This window comes from Equus przewalskii, chromosome 15, assembly GCF_037783145.1.
Source record: "Equus przewalskii isolate Varuska chromosome 15, EquPr2, whole genome shotgun sequence".
Taxonomy (NCBI): Eukaryota; Metazoa; Chordata; class Mammalia; order Perissodactyla; family Equidae; genus Equus; species Equus przewalskii.
This window is the reverse complement of record NC_091845.1, coordinates 46,520,937-46,541,616: the sequence shown is the minus strand read 5'-3', so window position 1 is coordinate 46,541,616 and position 20,680 is coordinate 46,520,937. Positions and strand designations below refer to the sequence as shown.

General features: G+C 44.1%; 2 long non-coding RNA genes across 12 annotated transcripts in view; one reads left to right on the top strand and one right to left on the bottom strand.

Moving 5' to 3' along the window:
• Positions 1-20,680, top strand: part of LOC103541684 (uncharacterized) — a 99,318-nt gene that overhangs the window by 26,118 nt on the left and 52,520 nt on the right. For all 4 annotated transcript variants that reach the window (XR_011527058.1, XR_011527060.1, XR_011527061.1 and 1 more), the window contains one exon: positions 3,038-3,137. This is a non-coding gene — a long non-coding RNA (uncharacterized lncRNA). The remainder of the gene's footprint in view (positions 1-3,037; positions 3,138-20,680) is intronic.
• LOC103552892 (uncharacterized) overlaps positions 19,303-20,680 on the bottom strand; it is a 32,287-nt gene continuing 30,909 nt past the window's right edge. For all 8 annotated transcript variants that reach the window (XR_011527052.1, XR_011527050.1, XR_011527053.1 and 5 more), the window contains one exon: positions 19,303-20,649. This is a non-coding gene — a long non-coding RNA (uncharacterized lncRNA). The remainder of the gene's footprint in view (positions 20,650-20,680) is intronic.

Here is a 20,680-nt window from a genome sequence, read left to right as displayed (position 1 = left end):
CTGGCAACCACCATTCTACTTTCTGTTTCTATGAGTTTGACTACTTTCGATACCTCATATAATGGAATCATGCAGTATTTGACCTGTGACTGGCTTATTTTACTTAGTATAATGTCCTTAAGTTTCATCCATGTTGCAGCATATGACAAGGTTTCCTTATTTTTTATGGCTGAATAATCTTGCATTATATGCATATACAAAAATTTCTCTGTACATTCATCCCTCAATGGATATTTAGGTTGTTTCTACCTCTTGGCTATTGTGAGTAGTGCTGCATTGAACATAGGAGTGCAAATACCTTTTCGAGATCCTGATTTCAATTCTCTTGGATAAATAGACAGAAGTGGGATTGCTGGATCATATGGTAGTTCTATTTCTAATTTTTTTGAGGAACATTTATACTGTTTACCATAGCAGTTGCACCATTTAGAAGGTAGATAGTATTAATGCACACAGGAGCTCCCACTGTATTGACCAGCTAGACCCCCTACCTACTGCCTGCCCATCAGGCCTAGGTACTAACTTTTGACCTTTATAGAGCCTCAACAGATAAGGAATGTCAGTCAGTCACCCTAGAATTAGCCAAGCAGTCCCAGCCTTCTCTTGAGTTGGAAACATTCCCATTAACCCTTAGCATCTTTGTTCACCAGCACTTCTAACCAGCTGGCCTGGGAGCTAGAAATTTAGGGAGGTGGTGGGAAGCTGGTGGCCCTCTGCCATGTGACATGGGGAGCAGAGCAGGCAGAAAAGTAATAAAAGGCCCAGAGAGATGTGACGCAATTAATGCTTCTGGCTGGGTTGATGGCAGAGCCAAGAATAGAATTTTCTATGATCAGTTGGTAGAAATTTGTCTCATAGCAACTGACCTCATGTTGCATTGTGGGATTTTTTTCAAAATAGAGATTTCAGTCATTTCCTATTAATCTTGTTATTATTTCTCATCTAGCAATGGAGTTTGCAGAAATGAGACGATGTCATGTGAGTCAAAGAGGACTAGGTTTGAAGAGAAATGACCCTGACTCCTGGATAGGTATATGTTGTTAATACCAGGTTGGCCTGTGGCAGATGCTAGGAAAGAAGGGCCATGGCCACAGGTGGAAAGTGGGATCAAGGGAGACTTACTGAGGATCTCCTGCTACTTAGACTGGGAGAGCTCTTGGAGACCTGGGTGGGCTAGAGCTGACTGAGACAGTCTAAAATTGGGTGGAGCTCGGATTTAAAGAGCAGATTGATGTTCACTACAGCAGGAAAGGACCCTTGAATGGGTCAGTGATGGAGACTAGGAAGTTGGGCTGGGACAAAGGCTTGACTTGGAAGGTGAACTGACAAGCAGCTGTCCAGAATAAAGGCAGATGTGGAGAAGACATTTGAAAGACCCTTAAGCCTCATGGCAGAGAGAATCAGACTCTATACTGAAGGACCTAACACAATGCTTTGTGGATAGTAGGCCCTCAAAATATATTGGTTTCCCAAAAGATGTTGGGTAGTAAAAACTGAATGAATCCAAATAACTGCAGGGCAATTCTAGGAGAACATTTGTATAAGGAGTAGAAGGATCTTTGAATAAGGTGGCTAATGATTTCTTCATTACGAAAAATTTTGGACACCCTGGTTGGAGTAGGGGTGGGGAGGCCCAGGGTTCCTCTGCACTGCTACTTGGTATCTATCTGATTTTCCCCTCAGTGAACCAAGAATCATCTTCCTGGAACCCCCGTGGTTCCATGTTGCACAAGTTTAAAAACCACTAGATTAAATGATCTCTAAGGCCAATTCTAACTCTAAGAGTCAATGATTTGTGTTATTAGAAAATTTCTCCATAAATTATCTCGTATGTTGTCATCCCTGCGGTCTCCTTGGTTGGCTTCAGCACCCATGGCTTAGCTGTGCAGATACTGGGTTTGCATATCAGGGATTGTGAGGGCAGTTAAAGGGCCTTTTCTAGTGGAGGCTGTCCTTGGTCAGCAAGAACTATTCCAAGGAAGGCCTAGCACTAGATGTGAACCTTTTTTTTTCTCAGAGATCTTTGAGCAGAACTATGGTAGATGGCAAACACGGCCAGGATTATCCCCTTCCCTCTATTTACAGTGTGACTTTGCAGCTCCTCTCATCAAGATACAGAGTCTCCTCACCCTTTGAGTCTGAGATGGTTCTGTAACTTGATTTGACCAATAAAATGTGGCAGAAGTGACATTGTGCCTGTTCTGAGCATGATCAGCCAACACATGACAACCCCAGGCTAGCAAGCTAGAGAATGGAGATCATGTTGAGCAGGGACAGGCCATCTTAGCTGAGGCCATCCTAGATCAAGCAGTTTCCTGCTGACCTGGCAGCTGACTGCGGAGGCACGAGTAAGTTGACACCAGAAGAGCCATTCATCCGAGCCCAGCTCAAATTGTCAACCCAAAGAATCATGAGCTAAATAAATTGTTGTTTTAAGTCACTAAATTTTGGGTGATTCGTTACACAGCAAAAGTTAACAGATAAAACCCATAGGATGTACAACATCAAGAGGGAAACTTTATGTAAAATAAATACTTTGGGTGCTTATGATGTGTCAGTGTAGGCTCATCAATTGTAACAAATGTACCACTCTGATGGGGATGTTGATAATGGGAGAGTCTAGGCATGTGTGGGGGCGGGATATTTGGAAAATCTCTGTACTTTTCTCTCAGCTTTGCTGTGAACCTAAAACTGCTCTAAAAAAAAGAAGTCTTTTTTTTTTTTTTTAAAGTTAACAGCAGTAAAGAGTCGATTAAGGAAATGACCAACAGAATCTCCTGAATCTTAGTGCAGTTGCCATGGAGGCCCAGTATGACCCTTTATGGTAGAGAGAATGCTGTGTGTTCCACAAATAACTTCATTTTCTTCTTGGCCATACAGGAATACTAAATTTACCAGCCTCTTTGCATCTAGATGAGGCCATATCATTAGTTCTAGCAAAATATACTGTGAGTGGAAGTGGCGAGTGTCATTTCTGAGCTGGAGTGATTAACTGTTCAGTATGTGTGCCTCAAACTCTCTTTGTTTCATCTGCCAGCTGGATGAAACCAGAATGACATCAAAGACCATGATGATGGAGCCATGAGATGGAATCAGACTGCTTGGAAGAGAGTACCTCACCTGTATCCATCTTTGATGTGAGCTATTTATGTTGTTTTAAGCTACTGTTTGGAATCATTTGTTATGGCAGCTAGCATTTATTACCCTGACTAATACCTAGGTAGAGACCAGGCACGATTAATGCCCTAGGGCTCTGAGGGAATTTATTTTCAAGAGATTCAATTTATTTACTTTTTATTTTAAATACATTTAAAAATTTGACAATACATTCATATGCTTCAGAATTAAAAAGAGATAGGAGGACTTGGAACAAAAAAATCTTCTCAAACCTATTCTCTAGCCATCCAGATCTTTTCTTTCAGGGCAATGTTAGATATTTGCTGTATATCCTTCAGAAATATTTTGTGCAGATGCAAACAAGTAAATATATATATTCCAAATGTATAATATATACATATATATACACATATTCATATATATGTGTATTCTGCAAATGGTAGAATGTTTTACATATATTGTTGTATGCCTTACTTAAAAAAATTAACACTAAATTTCGGAGACTTTTCTTATAGTACATAAATAACTTCCTTTTTTTTCAGCTGCATACTATTACATTGATGGACATATTATAATTAGTTTAACTGCCTCCAAGTTGATTACCATTTGGCTTGTTTCCAATCTTTTGCTAACACAAGCAATGCTGCAATGACCCCATCCTTATACATACGTCATTGCTCACAGAAGTGGGAGCTTACCTTAAAGAAAAATGACTAGAACTGGAATCATGTAGCATTATGCATTTGTATTGTTGAAGAAAGTTTTCAAATTTCCTTCACAGAGATTTTACAATTTATGCTTCTATCAGCAGTGTGTGAAAGTACCTGTTTTTCTACATCCGCCCCATCACAGTATGATAATCAATGTTTTGATCTTTGATGAACTGGTAACTTCTGTATTATAAGTGCATTGTGAATCTTTTCATATGTTTGAGAGTTATTGGTTTCCTTTTGATGAACTGTCTTTGTCATTTGCCCATTTTTCTAATGCTATTGGATTGTTGGTCTTTTTCTATTACGTTGAGTCATAGGAATAGATGAGGTTCATTTAGGGAAGTAGAGGGAGTCTGCCTTTACTCCCCTCAACTGAGCACATAGCTCAGAGAACCCAGACAGGAAGGTAACCATCTGGACATGTGGAGAACAAAGGAAATGCTAGCTTTGTTCCAGGTCATATCCATAGGGCCTACCATGAGGCCTGGCACACAACAAGCACTTAATAAATATTTACTGAATTTCCAATTAGCAAATAAATGAATGCCAAATGCTGCAGCTTGGAGGTTTTTTCCAACACTGAATTCCTTCCAGAATGTGGTTTCTGCCCTAACAAATGGTTCTACTGCAGGGGCTTGGGTATTGGTAATGTAAGCACTAAGACTTCTTCTGCTACATTAGCTGGGAGAGAGTGCCAGAGGATGCTTAAGGCAGGGCTTTGTGCTCCAGAGATACTACCCACAATCCCATGGCTCTGGGGGATTCCACGCAGAGCTAAATGATGACACGTATGGTGTCTGAGGTGGAATCTCCCAATTCCCACTTAGTCCTTCATGTTTCTATAGCAGAAAGGAATGAAATGGGAGGTACAGGCAAACTTTTATCCCCTAAGCCTGTTCTCATATGAACTCCAGTGCCTTGCCTCTCCTCCCCAACATCAAAACCACTTCTAGGAAAGGTTCTGCTGTTAGTAACCTTGGTTTGGGCTCATCCAGCACCTGACTCTGAGACAAGGATTCATGTACAGCTTGTTTATTTGGGAAGCAAAGGAAGTAGGCAAGAGGGAAAGTGAATCAAAGAAGGGGAGCAAGCCCATGTAGAGTACATTAGCCTTCCAGCTTTTGCTGTAGCAACTGACTCTTCATCCCATTGGAGAGGCTCTGGAAGCCAGTGTAGACACATGTCTCAGAGCTATCCCACCCAAGAGGTGAGAAAGCCAGGATGTTTAGACACTGACTCCAACCAATCATTGCTTCTTGCTTACTGTGAGGGTTGCAAAACAGGGGCAAGAGAGGGTCCTCAGGCAAAGAGATGGTGGTGCTGGCAGCTGGTAGATGTGCCAATGGGCTCTCTGAGTGGTCTGGGTGAGGGGATGTGAGCAGGGCACTGACATTTGCTCCAGCCATTTCTACTGTGGCTTTGTCTTCAGTCTGACCCACTTCATTCCTCCAACTCATTTTCCTCCCAGCAGCCAGAGTGACCTTTCTAAAATGAAAATGCAATCCATTCACTTTCTTGCACTTAAGATAAAGCACAAACTCCTTAGCAAGGCTCACAAGGCCCTGGATGATCCAGTTCTCCAGCCTCATGGCTCACAACTGCCCCAGCCCTGCAGGTTTCAAACCTGAGACACCTGTGGCTCCCGTCGACCTTGCACCAGGCCCTCAGGGCTCCCTGCTGCACTGCCTTGTCTAGCACTGACCTCACGGACCTAAGATTGTCAGCCCACTTGTCTGGTCTTCCCGGATGCCCCAGCTGCTGTGTACACCTCCAGGGCCAGGAAAACGCACGCGGCTTCTGTAGCCACGACCCCAGGTACCTGGTGTGCTGCACGCCCTCAAGTGCTGCCTGTAGAATGGATACGTGAATTTCAGTGATGGAGAGAAAGGCATCTGGAGCAGATAAAGGAAGGTTTTGAGGGAAAGGTAACAAATAGGTATTTGCTAAGCTCTTACTAGGAACAAGGAACTTTCTAATTATTGCCTCATTTAATCCTCATGATGATCCTGTTATTATTCCCACTTAAAAAACAAGAAAACTAGGCAAAGAGAGGCTATGTGACTCTCCCAGAGTCATGAAGGTGTTGAGTGTTGTACGCAGATGCAAATGCTGGTCTCTCTGAAGTGAAAGCCTGCACATTTACTGATGACACCAGCTTGTTTATGATTATCCACTCTCTCTGCCCCTTTAAGGTCAGTCTATGAATGTGAATCTTTACTCCTCTCAGTCAGAAGGCCTACCCTCATCTCAGGCAGTAACGCCACACTGGGCTGAGGGCATGGGGGCACGAGGAAACCTGGCCCTGCCCCTCCTCCTCCCCTCACCTTCTTCCCTGGCCTCGTTGGCAGTGCTCGGAGCTTCTCTTAGTTCTGAATATCCAGCATTTGTGTTATCACATGTTATCAGCACCAAGTCTCCCTGGGACAGAGCACTTATTGGAATCCTCCAGAAGCCCACCTATCCAGCATCCCACACCAGAGAGGTCCCGGCTCTCCAGAATCAAGCCCCTTTCCATCAGCCTGAGATAGAATTAACCTCCCAAAGGACCCTGTGCAGCCTTTATGAACTGGTCACAACTGGTTCCATGTTGGGTTTCCATGGGCTTTATTTTATTTTTCCTCCAAATCTTGTGGCTGTTGCATTAGGCACCAGCTCCACAAGTTGCTTAGAAACTGCTTTGCGTCAGCGCGCTCATCCAGGTCCCCATGTGCAGGCAGAGTGATAAGCACCACTATTTATTTTTTTAAATACAGACATATAATTAAGCAAAACGTTCTGATGTCTGCAAAGTCCAGCTGGCAATGAACAGTCAGTGAGAAAGGCCTCAAGGTGGAACAGAACTGGGGATTTCAGAGAAAATGAACAAATAAGACCCCCTTTCACTCCTCTCTACAAACTTAGGGTCAGTGCCAATTTTAGGTGACTCACTTTTTTTTCCTCAATCTGGTTCTTCTCTGGCCATGCCCAATCCTTCAGAGCTAAAGATGTTTCTCATGGGGGAGACATTTCCAACCTCATGTCTTACTATTCTGGATGAGAAAAAGGAAGAGAAAAGAGAGGATGCAGATGGCCGTGGACATCTGTTGTGCTTGTCAGCCCAGCTTCCATGTCCACTTCTTCTGCTGACAGCACTTTGATTTTGCATTGGGATACTACCACTCCCCTATTCAAGGCTACAAAGTTTGTGGAGGTGACTCCACCCAGCTCCAGAGAGAAGACACATAACTCAGGTCTGGCCAGGGGGAATGGCTCAGGGCTGGACACACGATGCAGGAGGGTCAGTCTTGGGACTTGGTTGGAACTCTGGGAAAGGTGGCATTTTCTTCCTGCTTTAGTTGCAACCCTGGTAGGGTAGACACCTGGTTCTGCTGGTGGTCGTCTTTTCACCATGTGGGGAAGGCCTGCTGAGAATGAAGCCAAAAGAGAGAGAATAAAGTTAAGAGATGGAGGCCATTTTGTTGGAGCCACTGGATCCAGCCTTTACAGTAAAATGAGTCCATACATTTTCTCTCTCCCCCTTTGTTTTTGATTAATCCAGTTTGACTTGGACTTTTGTCCTTTGCAGCCGAGGTAGTCCTAGAAAGCAGTTGTGCCAGTCCCTCACTCCTCCCACCAAAGATCTGTTTTCCACCTGCTAGATAGGGCCAGGGCAGAAGGGTTGCTTTGCGGTGCTCCCATTAAGGTCCTGATACCTACTTGTGTCCTCTATGGACAGTGGGTGAAGAGGAAGTAGGTGTGTGTTCAACAACCTGGAGAAGGGGAAAGAAGTCTTGGAATTCTCTTTGAAGACAGTGGAAATGTGTATTACAGTGCACAGATGTGGTGGCTGAAGAGAAACATCAGATATGCACTCTTATCTCCAGGAACTTTGGTATTGAGAAAGGGTGACAGGATGCACGTGTAGATGGAGCTAAAGATATAAGCCCACAGTGCAAGCCCTGATGGGAGACCTAGACAGTCAGGGTTGTAGGAGTTTAAAACGGGTAGAGAGGCAGGCTTCCTACAGCAGTTGGGTCATGGGGTTAGAGCGGTCAGTGGAAGGGAAGGCAGAGGGATAGTGTCAGCAAAACTGCAACAGTTGCAACCAGGTCAAATTCGCAAGACTAGAGTCTACCAGCCCTTTAAAGCCATGCCTCCCTTTCTGGTTGAAGGGTCTCTTAGTATTCTCCTGTCTGCTCCTTTTCACACTCCTTCCTCTTCTCTTCTCCTTCCTTTTCTCTATCCCTCAAAACTCTTATGGAGTAGGGGACAGGCGGGAGGATGTGGTTGTGGGCACTCATTTCTGTCTGTTCCTCCATCCCTGGGAGTCCAGCACAGGATGAATGGGCTTTGAGTTGCATCAGGGTGGAAGTAGGTTAGACTGAAGGAAGAACCAAGAGACTCCTAAAAGGGCCGGCACTGGTTGCCAAGGCAACATGCTGACTCTTTCCCTGGAGGAATTTTAAAATAGGTCACACATTCCTTTTTATAGGAGGTTGGGAGTCCTGCCAGGAACGATGATGGGACCTGCAAAGGATTCAGCATGAGAGGTCAAATTCTGTCAAATCACAGATTTCATTTATAGAAATCTGTACAAAAGGGCAACTCTCTCTCATTGGCTAGGCTGCTCTCAAGGACGACCTGTTCGCACAGCCTGGGAAGCAAATGTGGTGGTCCAAGGGATGGAGGGGCCTGTGTGGTTATGGTTTCATACATGCTCTGGGGGTTTAAGCACCTGAGTGTCACCTGGGTGCATCCATCCTTTCTTTACAGCAGGTGGGGGTGCCTCTTGGTAGCCTCTCTTCCAGTGCTGGAGCAGGGGCCCCTCAAGCATACCTGTCTTCTGTTACTGGCTCCTGAGAGATGTGGATCCAGGTTTGACTCCATGGTCTGCCTCTTACTAACCAGGAGATGCAGTCAGCCCACTGAAACTTTGGGAACCTGGTTCTTAATCTGTAAAAATTGGGAAGCAGGCCACCTACCTAGAAGTGATGGGTAGAGGAGGAGATAAAATAGTGGAGAGAAATGGCCCGAGACACAGAGTATCTGGCACAGAGCAGACATGTAGACATTATCAGCTTCCTTTTTAAGTTCAGTGTTTTCATCTCTTTTAGAGAGAATTACTGAATTTAGGCAGTCGTACCTCTTGAGAATCTGGTCTCAGCCCACATGTTCCTTAGGCAGAGATGGCTTCCCTGAAGACCCACCTAGTGCAAATCTCACCTTATCCTCTCTCACGGCCTCCTTTATTCTCCTTTCTAATTTGTGCTTATATATTTATGATAATATGATGAACATCTGCCTCTGAGTAAGAACGGGGGACAGGGACCTTGTCTGCTATATTCTCCACTGTATCCCCAGTGCCTGGCATATGATAAGAGTTCAGTAAATGTTTGTTGAATGAACAAATGAATAATCAGAATCTCTGCTTGGTAGTTGCATATGTCTTTGCTTAATAAGACACAGGGGAAATGAAGACATAGTTATCTAATAAATGTAATTTCTCTGGGAGGAAAAATCTTTGCAAACATGAGCCCATGTGATGTATATAAATAATTAAACGGGCCCTTGGTGGTGAAAAAGTGAGTAATTCCTAGAGTTACATGATCTGGTTGAATTTTGCTTTTGTTTGCTCCAGTTTAATGCAGCAGCCTTCAAATCTGCATCTGTTGCTTCCACCTGCTGAATTCCATGGACTAGATCACATCTGTGTTGCTTTAGGTTCTTGGCAGAGGTATTTCAACTCAAAATCTATCCCTAATTGTTGCCCCTCACATATCCGTTGCTGTGTTTCTCTCTTCCTTCCTATAGGGCCGTGGGCAGGATTGTCCCTTGCACCATGCTGCTTGTGCTTCCTTGGGCTGGGCACAGTAACAGCTACATCACAGCCTCAGTGCATGCACATGTGTGCACATGAGTGTAAGCACATGTGGAGGCACTGGGCTGACGGGGTTAGAAGCCACTCCATTGGAAATAAGTGCTGGAACTGGAGTCAGGTGGATCAAGAAAGAGCCCATACAATTGATCATTAAAGGGCCCTCTTGCTTTGAAATGATAAACTAAAGAGAGCAAGTCTGAGGGGAACAAGGAAATATCGGTAAGAGTATCAGAGATGGGTGATGGGAAAAGATAGTGATTCTGATTTCTATACTGGGCCACCTGGAGGCTCAGGGTAGGCAAGGTCTCCAACTAGCTCCTGTGGGTCTCTTCATTATTCCAAATGGGGATAAACGTCTTCATCTCCACAACCCACATCAGAGTCTCCTTTATATCAACAAGGACTGACACAGGGGTTCCTTGGAAAGATTTGCTGAGAGAATGATGGCTAGTAACCCTCCTAGTATTCCTTCAGTAATGGAGAAAGAGATGGTATCAGAGATGGGTAACTGTCTGCTCTCCCCTCCTATGGTAAAAGTTGAGATGGAAAGAGGTTGTCCAGCTAGGGACTGCATTTTCCAGCCTGCCTTGTACTTTCTGGCCATGCGGCTTGTTTTCACTAATAGAATATGAGAGGAAGTGATGTGTGTCATCTCTGGGCCAAGGTTTTTAATAAAAGAAGGATGTGAACATATGTGTTCTCTTCACACTTGTTCCCCTTCTGCCAGTTGGATATATATGATATCGAGGCCTTAGGGAATGAGGGGAGTGGACATGGAATGAGGGGAGGGGAAGGATTCTCGTATTTGAATGACCATGTGGAGGGGAGTCACCTGCAGACTCAAACACCCTTCATGTGAACATGCGAACAAGAAATAAACTTGTACCGTGTCAGACCATTACATTTTTGGGTCTACTGTCTACAGGCAGTTTGGCCTACACTGAATAATACAGACAAAATACTCCAAGTATGAGCCAATGGAGTGGCGGGACAGAGAAGATCTCCCCCAAATCTGTGTATATATATTCTGTCACACAATTTTCATGACTAGCCTTGGCAACTGACTCTCGCAAGAGGTTCAAATAATATTTTATTGGGCTTGAGATGGTCATCCTTTTTGAATAGGTAATTCGTTCACATGGTTCAATAAGCAAAATGTTATGAAAAGATACATGGTGCTCACTCTCACCCCTGCCCCGTCTACCTATTTCCTGTGCCTCCCCTAACACACAGAGGGCTCACTATTTTCATTAGCTTCTCGTGTATCCTTCTAGAGTTGCCATTTGAGTTGTTTCCACTCTTCTTGTTACAGACAGTGCAGCGAAGAATAATCTTTTCGTGAGTGCAAGAATAGCAGTAGGCACATTTCTATAAGTGAGATTATTGGGTCAAGAGATAAACGCATTTCTGATTTTCATGGATGTTTGCTCCTCCCCTTTGAATCTGGTTTCTGGGAGGCACATTCAGGCTGGCACCTTGGGTTTCATTTCTCTGGCGTCTCCTAACACCAGTTGAAGCATTCAGTTGAGCTGAGAGAATGTGACCAGAGCTCAGTCTTGGGGCAGTATCTTAGAACGCTCCAAGGTGGGAGCTGCAGTCCTTCCAGATTCCCTGAGTCTCTGCCAGCCAGAGGTGCTGTCTCTGTGCTCTGTTCTCTTGTAACATGGTGCCCATTAGAGCTGTGAGTTGTGAGCTGTTGTTCCCCATCTGTCAAATGGGGAATAGAGCCTCTCTGGCTGCCACATGGTGGTGGTGCCACTCACTTGAAGCGATGTGTATGACAGAACTGCGGAGACTGGGTGGAGCTGGAGCTCTGGATGCAGACCGTTTGGGTTTGATTCCTGACTCCACCTTTCCTGAACTTTGTGACCTTGGGCAGGCATTTAACCCCATGAGAAGACCTTAGTTTCCTCAGCTATAAAATGGGAGAGTTAATAACAGAGGATTATCTCTGCTGCTGTGAGGATTGTAGAGGATAATGTAGGTACAACATTTAGCTCAGTGAATGGCACAAAGTGCTCAAAATGAATATAAGAGTTAAATGATCTAGATGAGTCGGCAAGCGTCATTTGTTCTTCTAATTGGCATTATACCCAGCCTTATGCATTTTACTTGTCTCTTCATGCAAACTGTGGTTAAATGAAATTTATAGGCCACCAGAAAGTTCCTAATTTTTGTCACATTTACTCCTCTGATCACCTCTTCTTGATAACAGACTGATCTAGGACAGCATTGGTATATTTCAAGTGAAGGCTTTTGGTTCGAGAGTCAGCAGCTCAAACATGAAATAAACTCATAACCCAAAACAGTGATAAGTTCACAAATGCCCCTTTCCGTCTTTTAAACTGTTTTTCAATTTGGCCAAACCAAGTGACATTTATGCTGTGTCATTGAAGCACAGAGCAAAATTGAGAGCAAAACAGTTTCTAGCACATCCGCTGATTTAGACAGACGGACTTCATAGGTTGGTGACCAGAGTGGATGAGCTGGCCGCAGTTATAGTTCTGAGAGCCATGTCATTTTCACAGAGTAGATATAACCTTAAGTCCTAACCGAAGATCATCTTTTTATCCTCAGAATTTAACAGTGTGCTTGGAGTGTAGTAGGTGCTCAATAAATATTTATTGAATGAATGAATGAACGAACCAATGGAGAAAGACGGTGAGTAAGAAGTAGAATACAGGAGTAAATTCATGCTTTTGGAGAGTATCAGTTTTCGTTCTATTGTTGGCTTTACTTCATGGGTCGTTATTTCTTCTCGCCAAGAGTTGGTTTTATTCAATAACCAGTATGCGCTGAGAGCTGACTTTGAAGGCCTAGTGCTAAGAGCTGGTGGGCATATAGGGGTCACTGATTCTGTGTCATTTATTTAATTTAAATTAGAGAACGTTTTTGCCTGGCAGGGGTTGAGATGTCATAAGTTGTTTGACTCTGTAACAACTTTGCTTCAGAATCCTTATTGACTTTAGAAAATGCAGCTCTGAACATTTTCTGCCTGTTATGATTCGGCTATGAAAATTGTCATCAAATAGAAATGAGAATGAAACACAAGAAGTCCAACCAATAACACAGGCAGGAATCTGAGCTCAAACATTCTACTGCTGTCAGACATCCCACATCATCACAGGGAGGAGGGAGACAGGAAAGGAGTCAGTGAGAGAGGCTGGCACTCCAAGGGCTTCCCCAGTGCCCGTGGCCTCTGCCCTGACCCGAAGCCCTAGCCCCACTCCCTGCTATTACATTGTCAACAGTTAAGTGCAGCCCAACTCAGTCCTTTTGAAGGCAGAGACCCACTCACCTTTTGAGACAAGACATGAGCGTGTTCTCAGCTGCCAACTGACTTCATGCTTGGCCACCCAGTGGGACTCGGTAAATTGGATCTGAGCACACATGTTATGGTGTGACCTTCTGCAAACGTGGCCTGAAGTGAGCACCCCGCCTTCATGTTCATAGCTATTATGGTTTATGTTTAAATGCTACTTGTAGGATATATTCTTTTTTATTTTTATTGTTTGCTTGTTTATTTATTCTTACCGTCCTTAGACCAGAAAGCATGCAAAACCAAATTTTCTGATTTGTAAACCCCTGATTTAGGTAAGGATGATGGATTCAAAACCGCCCCACCCCACTGCCTTTGAGCAGTGGGCATCTTTCCCTAATAGACAGAAAAGGAATAGGTGAAAGGCTGTGGAGAATTCTGCTACCAACACCCACATGCATATGTCTCAGCCACAAAGGGAAGTGAGCAGCCGTCTCTTATTAAGAATGGACTGTGCCAGCCACTGTGCTATGTGCTTTATCTACATAAGCTTAGTTCTTACAAAATCCTTCAAAGAAGGGGTCATTTTCTCATTTCATAGATGAAGAAACCAAGACTCAGAGACGGTGACTCATAACAGACCACCCAGCTGTGAGCGACGAGGAGATGTTAATTCCTTCTCGGGGTTTATCATCCAAGTCAGATACTATAGACTATGGGCCAGATCTGGCTTTCCTTGGCATACAGTATTTAAAAACAAGTTAATTTACTACATTTAAAAGCCAGAAAATTTCACAGAAAAATCTAAGCTTTGGGCTTCTCTTGAAGAGCATCTAGCCACATTGGACCTGCACACTTATATGGTACAATTGGCACAGCGGTGGCTATTCTCTCAGGTAATGAAACCCTCCCTAGGTTACCACAGTCCCATTTGGCCCACATTATTTGTATCCTCTGCCTGGTCCCTTTGCCATTTGAGTTTGGTACCCTTGATCTAGGTTTCTCTATGAGTAATGGTAAGGTATATGGTACGTGGTGGGAGTGATGTAGGGATGAAGGATGTTGAGGCAGAAGACATATTCTAGGATATTCTGGAACAAACTCAACAATCCCAAGCTGTATTAACCATTTTGAGCTTGGATAGCTTGGGGTCAAATGAAGGGGCCACACTCACTGGTCTCTAAATTTCCATCTAGTTCTAAGTTTCTCTCTAGGCCTTGCTTCACCTGAAAAACCATATTTCCTTATTGTGAGTGGGTTTGTCATAATTGCTATTGAAAGGTGACTTCATTATCAAGGTCACCAATGAGCAGTAATCTTGAGTTGATACTGATCAGCGCTGCTAAGTGTACAACTCCAGGGTTCCATTTTCACGGTGTTGTACGTGAATGGTGCCCTCTGGAGTTAGGCAACATGGCAGCCATGCTGGTGGTGTGTGCCACCATTCTAAATGGATAAAATAGTTAAGACAGTCTTTCCTTAGGGCCTATTAAGTCTAGGACAGCAATGTAGACTCGGAAAGGATATAGACAACTGAAGAAATGCGTTAGTCACGTTTATGGAGTGTTGGACTACAGAAAAAGGAGTATGTAATGCAAGGATTGGTATTTCAAATTTGGGTAGGATGAGATTGAAGGTTGTCACATTGCTTATCACTCTGGAAAGCTGTCATGAAACAGCCCTCTGTTTACGAGCTGATTAATAGTGAAGGGAAGCTGCCAGTTGGGCTGGGGTCAGGGATAGGAACGAAGGGAAAGAGAAAAAGCAATATTTTCAGGGAAAAGTCTTTTTCTAAGAATTTTTCCTTCCATATTAAAAAAATTTAGATGGAGCATTTCTTTTGGCATGAAGACAATTATTCCAAAAAATAGATTGCTACTTTGTCTTTATTGTCCCCAAATGATTTTTAAAAATCTACATACTAGGAAGATTTTAATGGAATATTTACATGTGTTTTCTGCTAGTCTCACATTGTTTTCCACCAGCCCAGGTAATCATCAACCTGTTTTTTAAAAATCCAAGTGTATTTTCAATTTCAAGTGTAAAAGAGAACAAAGTCAAGTATTTTACGAAGAAAGGAAGAATATCCACTTTTAGCCAATTTATTCAGTGTCTTGGGGCCATGTTGACTCATTGGGCCACGTTAGAAGGTGAACAGTCTGCTTAGGATTTGCTGCTGTGATGGGAGTTTTTAGGTGCTCAGACCCTGGGACACTTGTACACGTCTAGTCAATAGATGCACCTTAGGATTCAGCCAGACATGTTTCTCCTGCAACACGGTGACATGAACTTTGTACAACATACTGTCTGTCCTCTTCCTTTCGCACAGACTCCTGATTCTGCCATCTTCTGCTTGCTGTAAAAGAATCAGCCCATCTTTCCATCCTTATACCAAGCCAAAGAACACAACTGTGGAGAAGGATAATGAATCCTGAAGAAAACTTGAGTTTTGTAGTTATCCTCTTTTTTTTGAGGAAGATTAGCCCTGAGCTAACATCTCCCACCAACCCTCCTCTTTTTGCTGAGGAAGACTGACCCTGCGCTAACACTTATGCCCGTCTTCCTCTACTTTATATGTGGGATGCCTACCACAGCATGGCTTGACAAGCAGTGTGTAGGTGCGCACCCAGGATCCAAACTGGCGGACCCCAGGCCGCCAAAGTGGATCATGAGCACTTAACCACTGAGCCACCAGGCTGGCCCCTTGAGTTTTGTAGTTATTAGTGTCCCAGCCCATCCCCTCAGAATTTGCCTCTCTAAGACAAAGGCTGCTACTGTGACGTTTGTGAATCTCTGCCTGAGGGCTATTTATCCGGCCCTGGGAGCACACAGCCTACATGCAAGGCAAGCCAGAAACCCCATGTCCTGGAAGCAGCCCTCAACCAATCCTTGATAAGAGTCGGTGTATAAACACCCCAGATTCCCACTCCTTTGTAAGAATAATTCTGGGCGTTATATCCTATGCTGGCTTCCTGAGGTCCCGCCAAGCCTGAGCTCCGCCTATTCCAGCAGTAACTGGTTTGGTAACATTGTTGGCTGCCTTCCTTCCCTATCTCACTCCCTCACTCTGTTTCCCGGATTACCTCCCAAATCAGCTACTTGCACTCAAATCTTTGTCTGAGGATCTGCTTTTAGGAGAATCCAAACTAAGACATCTATTGAAAGGATAAAAGGGAAGCCCCAGAAGAAGCAGGAGCTGATGCTCATTATAACTGTGAAAGGGACATCGATCGGACAAATTTAAAGGGGGCAAGGGCTGAATCTGGTGAGTTTGGAACTCTTTATAACCCCCTCTTTTCTCTTAGCCACTTTGTTGAAAATGAGGCCTTCTATGTTTATTAGATATTAGAAAGGCCATAGTAAAAATTCTGATGCATGGTTGTATAGCTCCTAGCAGAAAGCCTGGCATGTGGTAAGCATGAGTAGTTGCTGAGTTCATGAGCATGGATGTATCAGACATGTTTTCAACTAACCCCCTCAGTCATTTCAACACGCATCACTGTTGCATCAGTTCTTACTTCCACTATTCATCCTGAGCTGTCTGGTTAATTTTTTTCCTAGTCCAAATGGGGGTCTTTACCTTCACCCGTATTGACCTTTTTCTTGTTAGATTTACCATATTTCCAGTTATTGGGGTTCTTCTGGGCGCTGGTTCTTTCACCTTACTATTGCTGCTGCTGTGCCCAGCTTCATATTCCCCATAGTTTTCCTCACAACATCATCTCGGTCCTCATCCAAGCCACTGGGACAGTTCTTAACCAGGAAGGAAGTTAAGAACCTGGGCAGGAAATCGTGTGACTTATGTCACTACTTCCCTTTATCTCAGGAGTTGCTGTCTAGCAAAGAGCAGAAAAGTGCTCAAGCTAGCTTAAGAAAAGGAGGGTTTGTTTTAAGCACTCTGGGAAATTTCATGCACTCTGATTTTGCTCTGCCATTTGAGCGCTCATGGTTTCCTATTTCTGCTAGGGGGACTGCTGCATTTGTAGCCCCACAGACTTGTAGCCCGTGCAGACTTCCATTTCTGCTCATTCACTGAGGCTCATGGTGAGCCATCATGGCTACCCCCAAGGAGTTCCTTCAGACCCCAAGCCCACTTGGCCTTCCAGCTCAGCTCCCTATGTTCATATACTTTGGACTGACCTAGTTTGGTACAAATGTCCACATTTGTTTCCACCATCTAAGGCCAAAGGCAGATTCATGTTGTATAGCGAGCTGCTCCTGCAAAATTGTGAATGAGACCGTTTCTCTATGTTAAGGTAAAACAGAGAAGAAAATGATTGCACTTATCTAGGATTCCTCCAAAGGCCCAAAATGCCACCATAGGTAAGAGGGTATTCATGGGGTAGATTTTGGAGACATTAGCATTTCAAGGCCACACAACCTTCTAGGTAGGCCTGCTATGTGATTCTCTCAGAAGATGGAGCCTAGGGCAGCCAAATGTCTATTGGAAGCCTACTTTTATTGGGAAGGTATTTATTTATTCACTACTGGGGAAAACCAACAATTTCCTATTGTCCTATTCTGATTTTAATTAGAATATTAATCAGCTATGCTCTGCACAATTTTAGCTAAAACTCCACAATGCAATACGCTAAAATTCCTAGGAACAGAGCCAATTTAATTCATATTAGATATTTTGCCCCAGGTTAGCATTAGGGACTTATTATTGCATGTCTCATGCAGCTATTATTATTATAAATGTGCATATTGTACAAATTAAAATCATATTTCATTCAGGGAAAAACCTCTCTGTTTGCTGGAGTCCTAGTGACTATGTCTCTGTTCCTGAGGGAATTCAGTACTTGTGCCACCCTTCATGGTAGATCTAGCAAGGAACTGCCTCTAGGCACTTAGCCACTTATCACTTCTGGAAGGACATCGTTTACCCACTGCTTCAGTGGCTGCACTGAGGACACAGAGGAGGACCAGATGATGGTCATCACTGTGTTTTTGTTCAAGGAGCTTTCAGCACCCACAATGATGTAGGATAAATATTATTATGGGGAAGTTGAGGATACTATGATATATTTGGTCATGTCCCAGCCTTGTCTAGGAGGTCAGGAAAGTTGTCTGGAAGATAGGATATGTAAACCAAGACCTGACGGTTGAGTAGGAGTTAAACAAGGGAAGAGAGTAGGGTATGGGAAGAATGAACTACAGTACAGTATGGCTGCATTATAGAGGGTGGGGTGAGGATTGGCAAGACTGGAACTGGAGAGCTAGGGTGGGGCCAGGTAGCAGAGAATTTTGAAGGCATAGTATGGAATTTTACCATAAGGACCAATGGGAAGCCAGTGAGGCTGTTACTAGAGGAGTGATATGATGCGATTGGAATTTTAGTAGAATCCCTCTGGCTAAGAAGTGGAGCATGGGTTGGAAGAAAATAGCAATAGAAGCAGAGACATTAGTTAGGAAACCATTTCCATGATGTAGACAAGAGAAGATGATGGACTGAACTATGGTAGTGGCTATGGAAATTGAGAGAAGTGGATGGACGGAGGGGTTATTTGGGGGGTGGAATTGACAGTTGGTGATGATTGACTAGATGTGGGGGGTGAGGGGGAGGTATGGGTCAAAGAAGAATTCCAGATTTGCTTGAAACATCTTGGTGGATGATAGTGCCGTTTACTAAGAGAGAAATATGGGAGGAGAAGCATTTTTGGAGTGGGATGGGGGTGGGCAGAAAGGGGATAAGTTCAAATTTGAACATAAGTTTGAATGGCTGGGAGATAATGCTGTTTTGGAAATGTTGGATATATGGGTCTGCTCTTCAGGAAAAGAGACGTGGGTTGGGGATAAAGACTAAGAAGTCTCAATGCGGGGATGGTCTTTGAAGCCATGGGTTTTGTTGGAGTACTCCAGGAGAGCATGTCACTTGAGAAGAGAAGAAGATGCAAAATAGAGCCCTGAGCAACAACCTGACAGTAGAGGAAGAAGGGCATGTAAAGGAGATTGAGAAGAGTGTGTAGAGTGGCTGGAGGGAAACCAGAAAGCACTGGTGCCACTTACATTTACGGAAATGTGTAATGGAACTGAGAGGGCATGGTCAACAGTTTCAAATGCTAAGGGCTCAAATTAGATGGTTCCCCAGAGAAGCTAAACTCAATCCCCTATGCCTATAACCCCAGAGTCCAGTAGCCAAAGATTTTAGCCCCTACTCACCACTGCATATTTATGTTCAATTTCTTGTCCTCTTTATCTTTTTTTGAATTTAAATATAACTTCATAATTAAAAGAATTGTATCTAGTATCAATAGGTATTCAGTGTAGTGAGTGCATTTCCACTGGAATTCTGCCACTTTGAATAGAAATCTTCATCCAGATATATATAATCATTGCTTTTCTGTACTCACTGATTTCACAGTCACATAAATGTTCATATTTATTTAGTAGCTCTGTTAAAGTAGTGGTTCTCAAATGAGGTCCCTGGACCAGAATCGATAGCATCATCTGATGTGATAAGCAGAATTCTAACATGTTACCCAGATTCCTGACTCCCTGGGGTACATGTTCTATATAATTCCCTCCCTGTGAGTGTGAGAGGGACTCATGAATATGATGGGATATCACTTCCATGATTATGTTATAAGGAGAAAGGATTTGCCAGATGTAGTTAAGGTCACTAATTTGATCAAAAGATTATTTGGGTGGGCCTGACAGAATCACTTGAGTCCTTAAAAGGGGCTGGGCCCTCCCTGAAGGAACAAGTTCAAAAACTAAAATAAATTTCTTCTACTGGTCTTGAAATGAAAATTGATATATTGTGAGAGGGCCTATGGAGAGGCCTGTGGTAAGGACCTGAAGGTGACCTCTAGTCTCTGGCTAATAGCCAGCAAGAAAATAGGGCCCTCAATTCTGGTCTCCCAAGGAACTGAATTCTGCCACCAGCCACCACTTGAGCTTGGAAGAGGACCCTGAATACCAGAATGGGGCGCAGTCCAACTGACACCTTGATGCCAAGGCTGTTGTGGGCTGTCCCTGAAGGTCAGGGGCTGACAGGTCATCCCCTACCGGGCGGCAAATGCACAGAGGCCTCTGCCTTGCTCACCCTGTGCTGCACACATCTCCCTGTTGTCCTTTCTTCCTCCTCCTGCACCTGCCTGGGTTCCTGGGTCCCTGGTAACCTCCTGTCACCAGCACAAGGGCAACCAAGGTCCCACACTTCACCAAAGAGTCTAAAGAGTTGAGTGGCCTCTGATCATTCAGTCCAGACACAGGCCCTGACTGAGGACAAATTAGACCCAGCCGTGAACGAAACCCACTGGAAGGAGGGGCAATGGAATTCGTTTAACCCCTCCTGGCCTCAGTTTCCCCATGCAAAATTAGAGGACAAGAATGGTCCTTGATTTGGTCTGGACTCAGACCTGCCTCTGCCCTTCCAGCTGTGGTCCTCACGCCAGCCCCTTCCCGCTCTGAGCCTCACGGCCTCACCACGTTCTGAGCAGCAAGTGAGAAGATGTAAACAAAGGGCACATGGAAGCCACAGGCAAAGGGCCCTGTGGAGGTGAGTGGTTATTCTTCCAGAATCTAGTTTTACTTGACTGAGACGCGTTCTCCAGGCGCCGTGACATTTTTGGCAGCACAGTTTAGTGGTTCAGGAGTGTGGCTCTGGAGCCAGACAGCATGTTGAATCTCGCTCTGCTAGTCACCAGCAGCAGCATCTCGGCAAGTAGCTCACACTGTGTGTTCCCCAGTGTCCTCACCTGTTAAATGGGTCAGTAACAGAACCATCTC